This window comes from Pteropus alecto, unplaced genomic scaffold (assembly GCF_000325575.1).
Source record: "Pteropus alecto unplaced genomic scaffold, ASM32557v1 scaffold146, whole genome shotgun sequence".
NCBI classification, from domain to species: domain Eukaryota; kingdom Metazoa; phylum Chordata; class Mammalia; order Chiroptera; family Pteropodidae; genus Pteropus; species Pteropus alecto.
Genome location: NW_006442107.1, coordinates 9,263,995 through 9,273,842, shown reverse-complemented (window position 1 = coordinate 9,273,842; position 9,848 = coordinate 9,263,995). Strand labels below are relative to the sequence as shown.

General features: G+C 35.9%; 1 pseudogene; it reads right to left on the bottom strand.

Annotated features, from left to right (window-relative positions):
- Positions 1 to 587: 587 nt before the first annotated feature.
- On the bottom strand, positions 588 to 1,136 carry LOC107196265 (annotated as a pseudogene).
- Positions 1,137 to 9,848: the final 8,712 nt, after the last annotated feature.

Genomic DNA, 9,848 nt, shown 5'->3' with positions numbered 1-9,848 from the left:
AGTAATTTCCACACTACTTTGAAGATGTTAATCTTTTGTCTTCTGGCATCTATTATTGCTTATAAAAATATACATGATGAGTCTGTCATTCCTTTTTAGAGAAACAGTCATTTCTAGTAGCAGTTGGAATATCTCTTTCTGTTATATTCTGTAGATGCATTATTAATTGTTTAGTATGGATTTACTTTTTTTTGCTTGGGACCCATTGTGATTCTTAAATCTTAGAATTCATAACTTTCATTGATTTCCATTTATTTCTTTAATTATTTCTCTTCTATTTACATTGTGTTTCATTTCTTTTTATAGTGTCTTAAAGTAGAAACCAAAGTCATTAATTTGAGGTCTTTTTTTTAATGGATGATCGGTGCTTTAAATTTCTAACTACTGCTCTAGTTACATCACAATTTGGTATGTTGCTTTTTCATTTTCATCCATTTCAAAATAGTTTCTAATTTCTCTCGATTTCTTTATTCTATGGGTTATTCAGACATATATTATTATTTATTATTATTATATTTTACTATTAGCATTTATTTATATTAGATATGTTACATTTATCTGCATTCACATATACTGGCATGCTGAATTTACTCCTGGACCGTAAGTTTTTGTTTCTTCAGTTTCTTCTGGGACATATTTTTCTTTTGTGCAGCCTCTTCTTTTGGTTTAGGAACCATCTGCCCTTTTTCTGTGAGGATCATCTCAGTGTGGCAGGGAGAGCTCACGGAGGGGTTAATCCGCCCATGAGCTCTGTAAATTCTGCGCCTCATCTCGGGAGTGTCGTTCACCTGGATGTGCTCCATGACCAGAGACTCTACATCTAAACCCTTAAGTTCAGCATCACTGTCTGCATTTTTAAGCATGTGCAGTGAAAATTCAGCACTCTTTTTGGGTCACCGACCCTGCATCCAGCCCCATGGTTTGGCCTGGACACATCTACCCACTTTATCATTGTAACAAAGGAATGGCACACTTTGCTCCTGTAAAGTGACATCCTTCAGATACTTGGTGGCTGTTCAGATACACATACCCTTGATGGCTTGGGCAGTTTCCTGAGAGTTCTTAAAATAAACACGAAGAATCAACGCTCTTGCTTTACATGATTTTGTGGGGTTTTCTGTGTCAAGTGAATCGCAAACCACTTTCAGAGTTCACCTCAGACCGTTTATGGGAAGAGCTAGAATTATATTACTTAGTTTACAAATATTGAGGATGTTTCTATATAGCTTTCTATTATTTATTTCTAATTTAATTCCATTGTAGTCAGGGAAAATAGTTTTTCTTTTTATCACTGCTTTTCAGAAAATTGATTATATATGATGTGTCTTGGTTTAATTTTATGTTCTTGTGCTTAGGATTTATGCTTGGATGATGAACACAATGCGATATACATATGATGTATTATTGAATTGTGTACTTGAAACCTAACCAATGTCACCCCAATAAATTTAATAAAAAAATAAAAGTAGACTTATCTTTTTTATTTTCTCCTCCTATTCTGACTTCTATTAGAATGATTAAGATTTTCAAGACCTTGGAACTGTGAGTTTATAGTTTTCATGAAGTTTTAGAGCTTCAGTCATTATTTCTTCAAATATTTTTTTCCCTCTTATTCCTGCTAAGGACTCTAATTATGTATTTATTAGATTGCTTGAAATAATTTTCATTTCATTGATACTCTTTTTATTTACTTATTAATTTTTTTTGGTGTATTTGCTTTGGGATGGTTTCTGTTTCTATGTCTTCATGTTCACTAATCTTTTTATTGGCAAATGGCTAATCTACCACTAGATACTGACTCTGTATTTTTTTTTCTCAGACATTGTAATTTTCAGAAGTTTCTTGGGCTGTTTTTCATATCATCTATATCTCTACTTATTTTTTTTTGACTCTGGAATATAGTTAACTTTTTAAAATGTTAATCATAAATCTACTTATCATTTTCTGTTTTTTAATTCTGTTTCTTGTCTCTCTGTTTACCTTTTCTTGCCTTCTTGTGAGTTACTTGGGCTTTTGAATTTCATTTTCATTTATCTCTAGTATTTTTTAAATATAATATTGTATATATTTTTATTGGTTGCTCTAGATAATATATTTTTATTGGTTGCTCTAGGTATTAAAATATACATATGTAATATATCACAGTCTCCTTGTATCGACATTTTACCACTTTGAATTAAATGTAAAACCCTTATTTTCCTTTAGGTCCCTCTATAGTTTGCACTTTTATAATATAAATATCTTTAGTATTTCTGCTATAATACATCGAGTACCATAAATAATATAAAAATTTTTATAAATTTTATAATTATTTCTATAAATAATATAAAAAATTCATGAGGGAAAGGATAGTCTATTATATTTACCCCTATTTTTGCCCATTTCTTTGAATTTGAGTCTCTTTCTGCTCTGTTATCACTTCCTTTCTGTTTAGTTTCTTTAATCACTCTAAAAGTAGGCTTGTTGGCAAAAATCGTTCTTAGTTATATTTATTCTGAGAATGACTTTATTTCTCCCTTCATTACTGATGGGTATTTTCACTAGATTTCAGTACTCGGAAAAAGGCTGTGCCTTTTTTGCCGCTCCCTTCTGGCTTCCTTCCGTGGCTTCAATGAGAAATCTGCTGTTGTGTGAATAGCTTTTGTTCACTACAGGTAAGACTAACTTCTTTCAAGAATTTTTCTTTTTTTAATTTTATTAAATTTCTTGGAGTGACATTGGTGAATAAAATTACATAGGTTTCAAGTGTACAATTCAATAATACGTCCTATGTATATTGCGTTGTATGTTCACCACCCAAAGTTAAATTTCCTTCGGTCACCATATATTTGAGCCCCTTTACCCTTATCTATATCTTCCCTCCCCTCCTTCCCTCTGGTAACCACTAGACTGTTCGTCCATGAGTCTCTGTTTGTCTTGTTCATTTGTTGCCTTCAGTTTTATTTCTCACAGATAAGTGAAATCATATGGCTCTCAGCTTTTCCTATCTGACTAATTTTGCTTAGCATGATAATCTCAAGATCCATGTTGTCACAAATGGCAGTATTTCATCTTTGCTTAGGAATAAGTAATATTCCATTGTATATATGTACAACATCTTCTTTATCTTGCTGGGAAAAATTGGAAACTACATGCAAAAGACTGCTATCTGTCACCATACACTATAATTAACTCAAAATAGATCAAAGACCCGAATACAAGATTCATTGAAGAAAACATATGTACTAAATTCGTAGACCTTGGATTTAAAGAGGATTTTATGAAGACCTTGAAGGCAAGGGAAGTAAAAGCAAAAATAAATGAATGGGACTGTATTAAATAAAACTAAAAAGCTTCTACACAGCAAAAGAAACCGTCAATAAGACAAAGAGGCAACCATCTGAATGGGCGAAGATATTTGCAAACTATCTCCAATCGTTAAGGAGATATATCCAAAATATCCAAAATATACAAAGAACTCATACAATTCAATGAGAAAAAAACAATCCAATTAAAAAATTGGATGGAGGACCTGAACAGACACTTCTCCCAAGAGTTTTTGTTTATCTTTGGTTTTAAGAAGTTTGATTATGATATGTCTTGTTGTGAATTCTTTTGGTGTTAGTCTCTGTAGAGTTCATGCTTCTTATATTAGTATGTTTATGCCTTTCAGTAAATTTGGGAAATTTTTAGCCATTATTTCTTTGAATATTTTTTTAATCCCATACTTTTCTTCTTTCTGTAATTCCAGTGGTACAAATGTTGTATCTTTTATTATTGTTTTAGAAGTTCCCTGAGGTGCTCTTCATTTTTTTTTTCAATTTCTTTTATCTCTTGTTCATTTTGAGTATCTATTGATCCGTCTTCAAATTCACAGATTCTCTTCCCTGTTGTCTCCAGTTTACTTTTGAGCCTGCGCAGTGAGAGTTTTATTTTATTTTATTTTGGTTATTGTATTTTTTATTTCTACATTTTTTCCTCTGGTTGTTTTTTCTACTTTCTGTTTTTCTATCAAGGTTTTCTAATTTTCATTTGTTTCAAGAGTGCTCATAATTCCTAAGTGAAGACTTTTTTTATGGTGGCTGATTTAAAAGCCTTGTCAGATAATTCTAACGCATGAATCATCTCAGTGTTGGTATCTATTGATTGTCTTTCCTCATTCAGTTTGTGGTTTTCCTAGTTCTTGGTATGAAGAGTGGTTTTTAATTGTATCCTTGACATTTTTGAAATTATGCTGTGAGACTCTGAATTCTATTTAATCTTTTTTTTTTTTAAGCAGGTAATCACCCCATTTAGGTATGGTGCATAGGTCCAGATTGGGGAGTAAATAGTTTCCTGCTTGGCCCTGGTGACAGTGCCTTAGCAAAAGGCAAGTGCTGAATCATGCTTCTTCATTGCACATGAGTAGGATGTGTATAAACCTCCGGTTGGGCCCTAATGACAGCTCCCTGGGGAAAATGAAGCATGAACTTGCACCTCCTTATTGGTAGTGCATAGACACAAAAGCCCAGTTCCTCACTTAGACCACTCTGATAGAGAAAGCAGAATGCCACCACTTTGTCCCCCTGGATGGGGGTTGGATGATTAACTAACTACCTTCTTAGCCCCACTGCAACTACAGGATGGAGAGAATGTGAGTGGTTTTTTATTGGTGTTTGGCTGGAGTAGGGCAGGTGTTGTCAGAAAGACTTTCTGTTCTGTTAGGCCGATCATTTCTCACTCCTTAGGCTAGAGACAGCAAGCTTTTTTTTTGAGCTTTGTGCCCGTTTGGAATTCTGGGTTTCAGTCTTCTCTAGCACCCTCTCTGGGATACTTGGAAGACCTTGTAAACTCACTGTCATGTTGTTCTTCAAGTCCTTGCATTCTTTCCACCATTCAGAGCCTTCCTACGATTGCTTTTTGTGTTATGTCAGTATTTTCTAGTTGTTATAATAACTATTTTAATGCTCTGTTTGAAAATTATAACATTTGTGTTAGTTATGGGTTAGTTTCAGTTGGTTGATTTTTCTCCTTTTTAGGGATTATATTTTCTGGCTTCTATGATTGGATGCCAGGAATTGTGAATTTTATTTTTGGAGGTGCAGAATATTCTTCTATTGTTATATTTTTTAACTCTGATTTCGTACACAGTTAAACTTCTTAGAATAGTTTGATTCTTTTGGGTATGACTTTAAATTTTGTTAGGTGGAGCCAAAACAGTATTTTGCCTAAGGCTAATTATTCCCTACTAATGGAGCAAGAAGACCCTTCTAAATATCCTACACATCGCCTCCTGGATTATGAGATTTTCTGCTCTGATAGATGGGAATAGGTGCTATTCTCAGCCTTGTTTGATTGTTGGGCACTTTTCTATCTGATCGTATCAGATAGTTCGTTCTATAGCCCTAACTAGTTTCCCCATATGCATCCTCACATGCTGAATACTCAAGGACTTCTCTTTCTGTGCAACTTTCTCTTCTTTGGTACACAGGGACTCTAGCTACCCTGTTTTATCCCAGACTCTCAGCTCTATCTCTTCAACTCAGCGAGTCCACCTGGCTCCACTGGGCTCCGCCTGGGTTCCGCCTCCCTGTAATTAGCTCTCTGGACACTCTCTCGCAGTAAGTTGAGGCAGTAATGTGTTTCCTGTCTCTCAGATATCACTCTCCTTCATTGGTTAAAGTTCTATCTTTTGAAAACTGTTTATACATTGCTTTTTAAAAATTATTTCAGGGCGAAGGTAAATCTGGTTTTTATTACTCCATCTTGGCCAAAAGCAGAAGTCCATGGGCATCTTTAAAGAGGAGAAAACACACACACACACACACACACACACACACGCATGCACGCACGCAGACACACACACACAATACGTAGTTTGGGATAGAGATGTGAGGAAATGAGAAGAGCTTAGGTTCAGGTGAAGTTAGAAGTATTCATGATAATCTTCAAGAAATACTCATCAGCAAGCAACCTAAATATATATTTCTTTCACACCTAGTTCCATCCTAGAATTAATATTTAATGTCAATAGTGCTAAAAGATGGAGCTAGAACACATGTTTAATATTTGTTCTTAGCTTTCTCTAAGGGCCAGTGCAAATAAACCAACTTTCTCTACGCTAAATCTCACTTTTTCCAAGGGCAAATTCAATTGCTCTTGGAATCTTTCTGAAACTAAAGTTTCTTCTTTCTTCATAAGATAATTCCATGCATTCAACACTCAGAATGGTTAATTTTACTTTTATAGATACAGAGAATGTTATCATCGGAAGGATGTCTAAAGATCAAAAATCTCTCATCTTATAAATGGAAAAAGGAAACTGAGATACAGAGAAAACTGATCAGTGAAGGTTACAGTATTAAATAAACACAATACAGTGAAATAGCCAAGGAAGATATTCTTCATGTGTCATAGTTGAGGAAAGTCAGGCTTGTACAGGTCAGATGACTTACTGGGTATTGTATGGAGTCATAAAGCTGGTTTTTTTTTGTGTATAAAGTGTGCGTGTGTGTGTGTGTTGTGTGTGTGTGTGTGTATGTATGTGAGAGAGAGAGAGAAAAAGAGAGAGAGAGATACTTCTAGTCCTTTCTTGAAAAAGCTTCTATTTTCTGATCCTCAGATCAGGACTTCTTTTGCATATGAGCCTCCTAGAATCTCAGCTGAGACTGTCAGCTGGAACACCTACATATGGCCTCTCTATATGCCAGGATTTTCTTTATAACGTGGCAGCCTCAAACTTTTTACGTGATAGCTCAGGGCTCAAAATGTCCCAGGAGGCTCATGTGGCAGTTGAATCATTTTTTATGACCTCGTCACAGAAGTCGCATAATTCACTTCTGCCATAGCCACAGGCCTACTCTTATTCAAGGAGAGGAAATATAGACACCGCCTCTCAATGAGAAGAGTGTCAGTGTTACATTGCAAGAAGAATACATGAGCTGGAGATATCGAGGCCATCTTGAAAATATAATTTGTCACACACATTATTTAGAAAGTGTGTGGAGTCAATTTTGTAAAAAGTCTGAGATACATATGTGTGAGAAACAATAATAACATGATGGTGGTGGTTTTAAACTGCTGAGTTTTGGGGTGATTTGTTATACAACATAAATATCTGAAACACTTAAATACATTGCTGTCTTTTCATCCGTTAAGTTTAGACATCATCTCTTGCCTTCCTTTTATCGTTCTTGACAGTTTACCTCTCTTATATCACCAACTCCCTTGTGTCCTCTCCCCACCCTTCTGGTATAATTTTATAGCATCATTTTTGGTTAAATTAATAATCATATTTACATTTTTATGATTGTTCCCTTTCTCAATTTTTACCTTGTTAAGCGATTAAGTTAGCAGTTATCTTGATTTTAATCTGCTTTGATTTTGTACAAAATTGTTTCCCCCTCATTTCAGTTGCGTCCAGTACCATTTTACATCAAGACGTAATAATGGCTGCCCTGCATGAGCCTATCTAGAATCCAGGTTGGAATAGCTATGTGAAAATTTTGGGACCTTGCATATCTGAAAATGTCTTTTTTAGAATTTGACATTTAAAGTGATCTAAGTCTTTTCACAGGAACTTTGCCTCAGTTTAGATGGAAATGTTCAGCTTTTGGGACAGTCGTGAACTAATGTAAGTAGAGATGTTGATACTAAGTACTTTTCTGGGAATGTGCTTAACTTAAAAAAGAAAAGTAGAAAGAGAGGCAACTAGTCCCTAAGAGTGAACCTGCAAGAAAGATTACTGTTTTCTAGACTAGGGGCTGGGAAAGTACATAAACATATTTATGAGAATCATGCGTGAAATAAAATTAGAGAAATTGGAACCCTTGCACATTGCTAGTGTGAATGAATGTAAAACGGTTCAGCTGCTGTGGAAAACAGTCTGTCAGTTCCTCAAAAAGTTAAACATAAACTTACCATATAATCTATCAGTTCCATTCCTAGGTATTTACACTTAAGAATTGAAATCAGGTTTTAAATAAGTACTTGTACACACATGTTCATAGTCACGCTCTTCACAACGGTCAAAAATTAAAAACGACCAATTCCATCAATGGATACATGGATAAATAAACATGGTGTGTCCACACAGTGGAATATCATTCAGCTATAAAGAGAAATGAAGTACTGATACACACTACAGTGTGGCTGGATCTTATAAATACTAATCTAAGTAAAAGAAGCCAGATATAAAAGGTCCCATTTCATTTACGTGAAATATATACACTTGGTAAATCCCACATGTTATATGATTCCATTTACATGAAATACATAATTCGTAAACCCATAGCATATGAAGCAGATCCATGATTGCAGCAGCCAGGGGTGGGGGAATGAGGAGTATGTGTGTAATGGGTGTGGGGTGTTGTTTCAAGGTGATGAGAATATTTTGGAACTAGTTCGAGGGGGTGTTTCACAATACTGTGAATGTGCTAAATGACACCGAATTGTTCACTTTAAAATGGTTAATGTTATGTGAATTTCACAGGCTTAATTTGGATAAGAGAAGTAGTAAGAGAAGTGACTGGTCTCTAAAAATAAGCCAGTAGGAAGGATTATTACTTTCTAGATCGGGGACTGGGAAAGTGCATAAATACATGTGTGAGAATTGTATAGAAAATGAAGTGAAAAAAATGGACATATGACATTTATTTTGACTTTCTAGAAAACTGCTTTGCTTACATAACGCTTTTATATAATGTTTTGGATATAAGAATACTCTAGAAAGATGAATTCTGGTTAGATAAACTTTTACTTAGCCATGCACATACATTTTGTGATAATTAAAAATTTTTGATCAAATGAGATAGAATAGCTGCGGAAAAAAAAATGACATTTAAAAATATTAAGTACGAGGTACTATCCAGGGATTTCTACACCTAAAATAACACTTTTTCAAATGATTTTTAGAAAAAAAAAACATAATTAAAACGGAATAAAGGAGAAGGAACAAATGACAAGGTGAATAAGAATCGGATCTTGGAGGGCCTCCCTTAATCAGCAGGGTGGCTCTCTGCCGTGCTGAGTGCCTTCACCTGTAGGAGCAAGTGTCAGAGTTTCGTACTGTTCTAGAAACAGAATGAGTGAGCATTTGCCAAGAAGCCCAGCCCAGCCAGCGGGAGAGCGAGCGGGAGAGGAGAGCAGGAGAGCCTTTATTAAGCTGTAGCCCTAGAGCCTCCCAGTTTTGTTTTATTGTTTCTGGAATGAGAGTGCAATGCAGTTCTTGGGCAACTTTCTTTCCAAGCAATTAAGTCCCCCATCTTCCCATGTCCTAAGCCACAGAAAGGAAGTAAATAAGAGGGGAGGCAGCAGCTTGGTGGGGGCCTCCAGGTTATTTATTACTTTAATAATCTGGGCTCCTCCCAGTCATCCTCAGACTCCTGTTTCTGTCAAGCTTGTGAGGACAAACGATCGCTTAATTGTAGAGTTTGTGGGCCGAAGTGGGCGCCAAGCACAGTTTATTGTCCAGGAAAGGCTGTTAAGTAAGATGATGTTATAGCACCCTGGCTAATACATCATTAAACAGAAATTAAAAGCAGAAAACTTCTAAGTAGCCACTCACTAACTGGTATTAACCTCTTAAAGGCAGAGTCGATGGTGTTGGGAGCTGAGGGTGAAACGGGAGAAGGTTTGGTCAGAGAAGCAGGAGAGCAGAAGGGGCTTTAGAATCCTGGTGTGTCCTGTTGTCCTCAGCGTGGCCCCTGCCTTACCTGCTCCATCCAGACAGTGGCCGTCACACGTGGATATGGAAGGCTGCCAAACTCCAGGCAATGTGTTCTCATCTGTCACTTCACTTGAACTTTGCTACCTCCTTGCAGTACACAATGCACACTACTTATTGCCACATGAGGTGGTGGCCAGGGGTTTTGGACCTTGAGTGAGAGCAT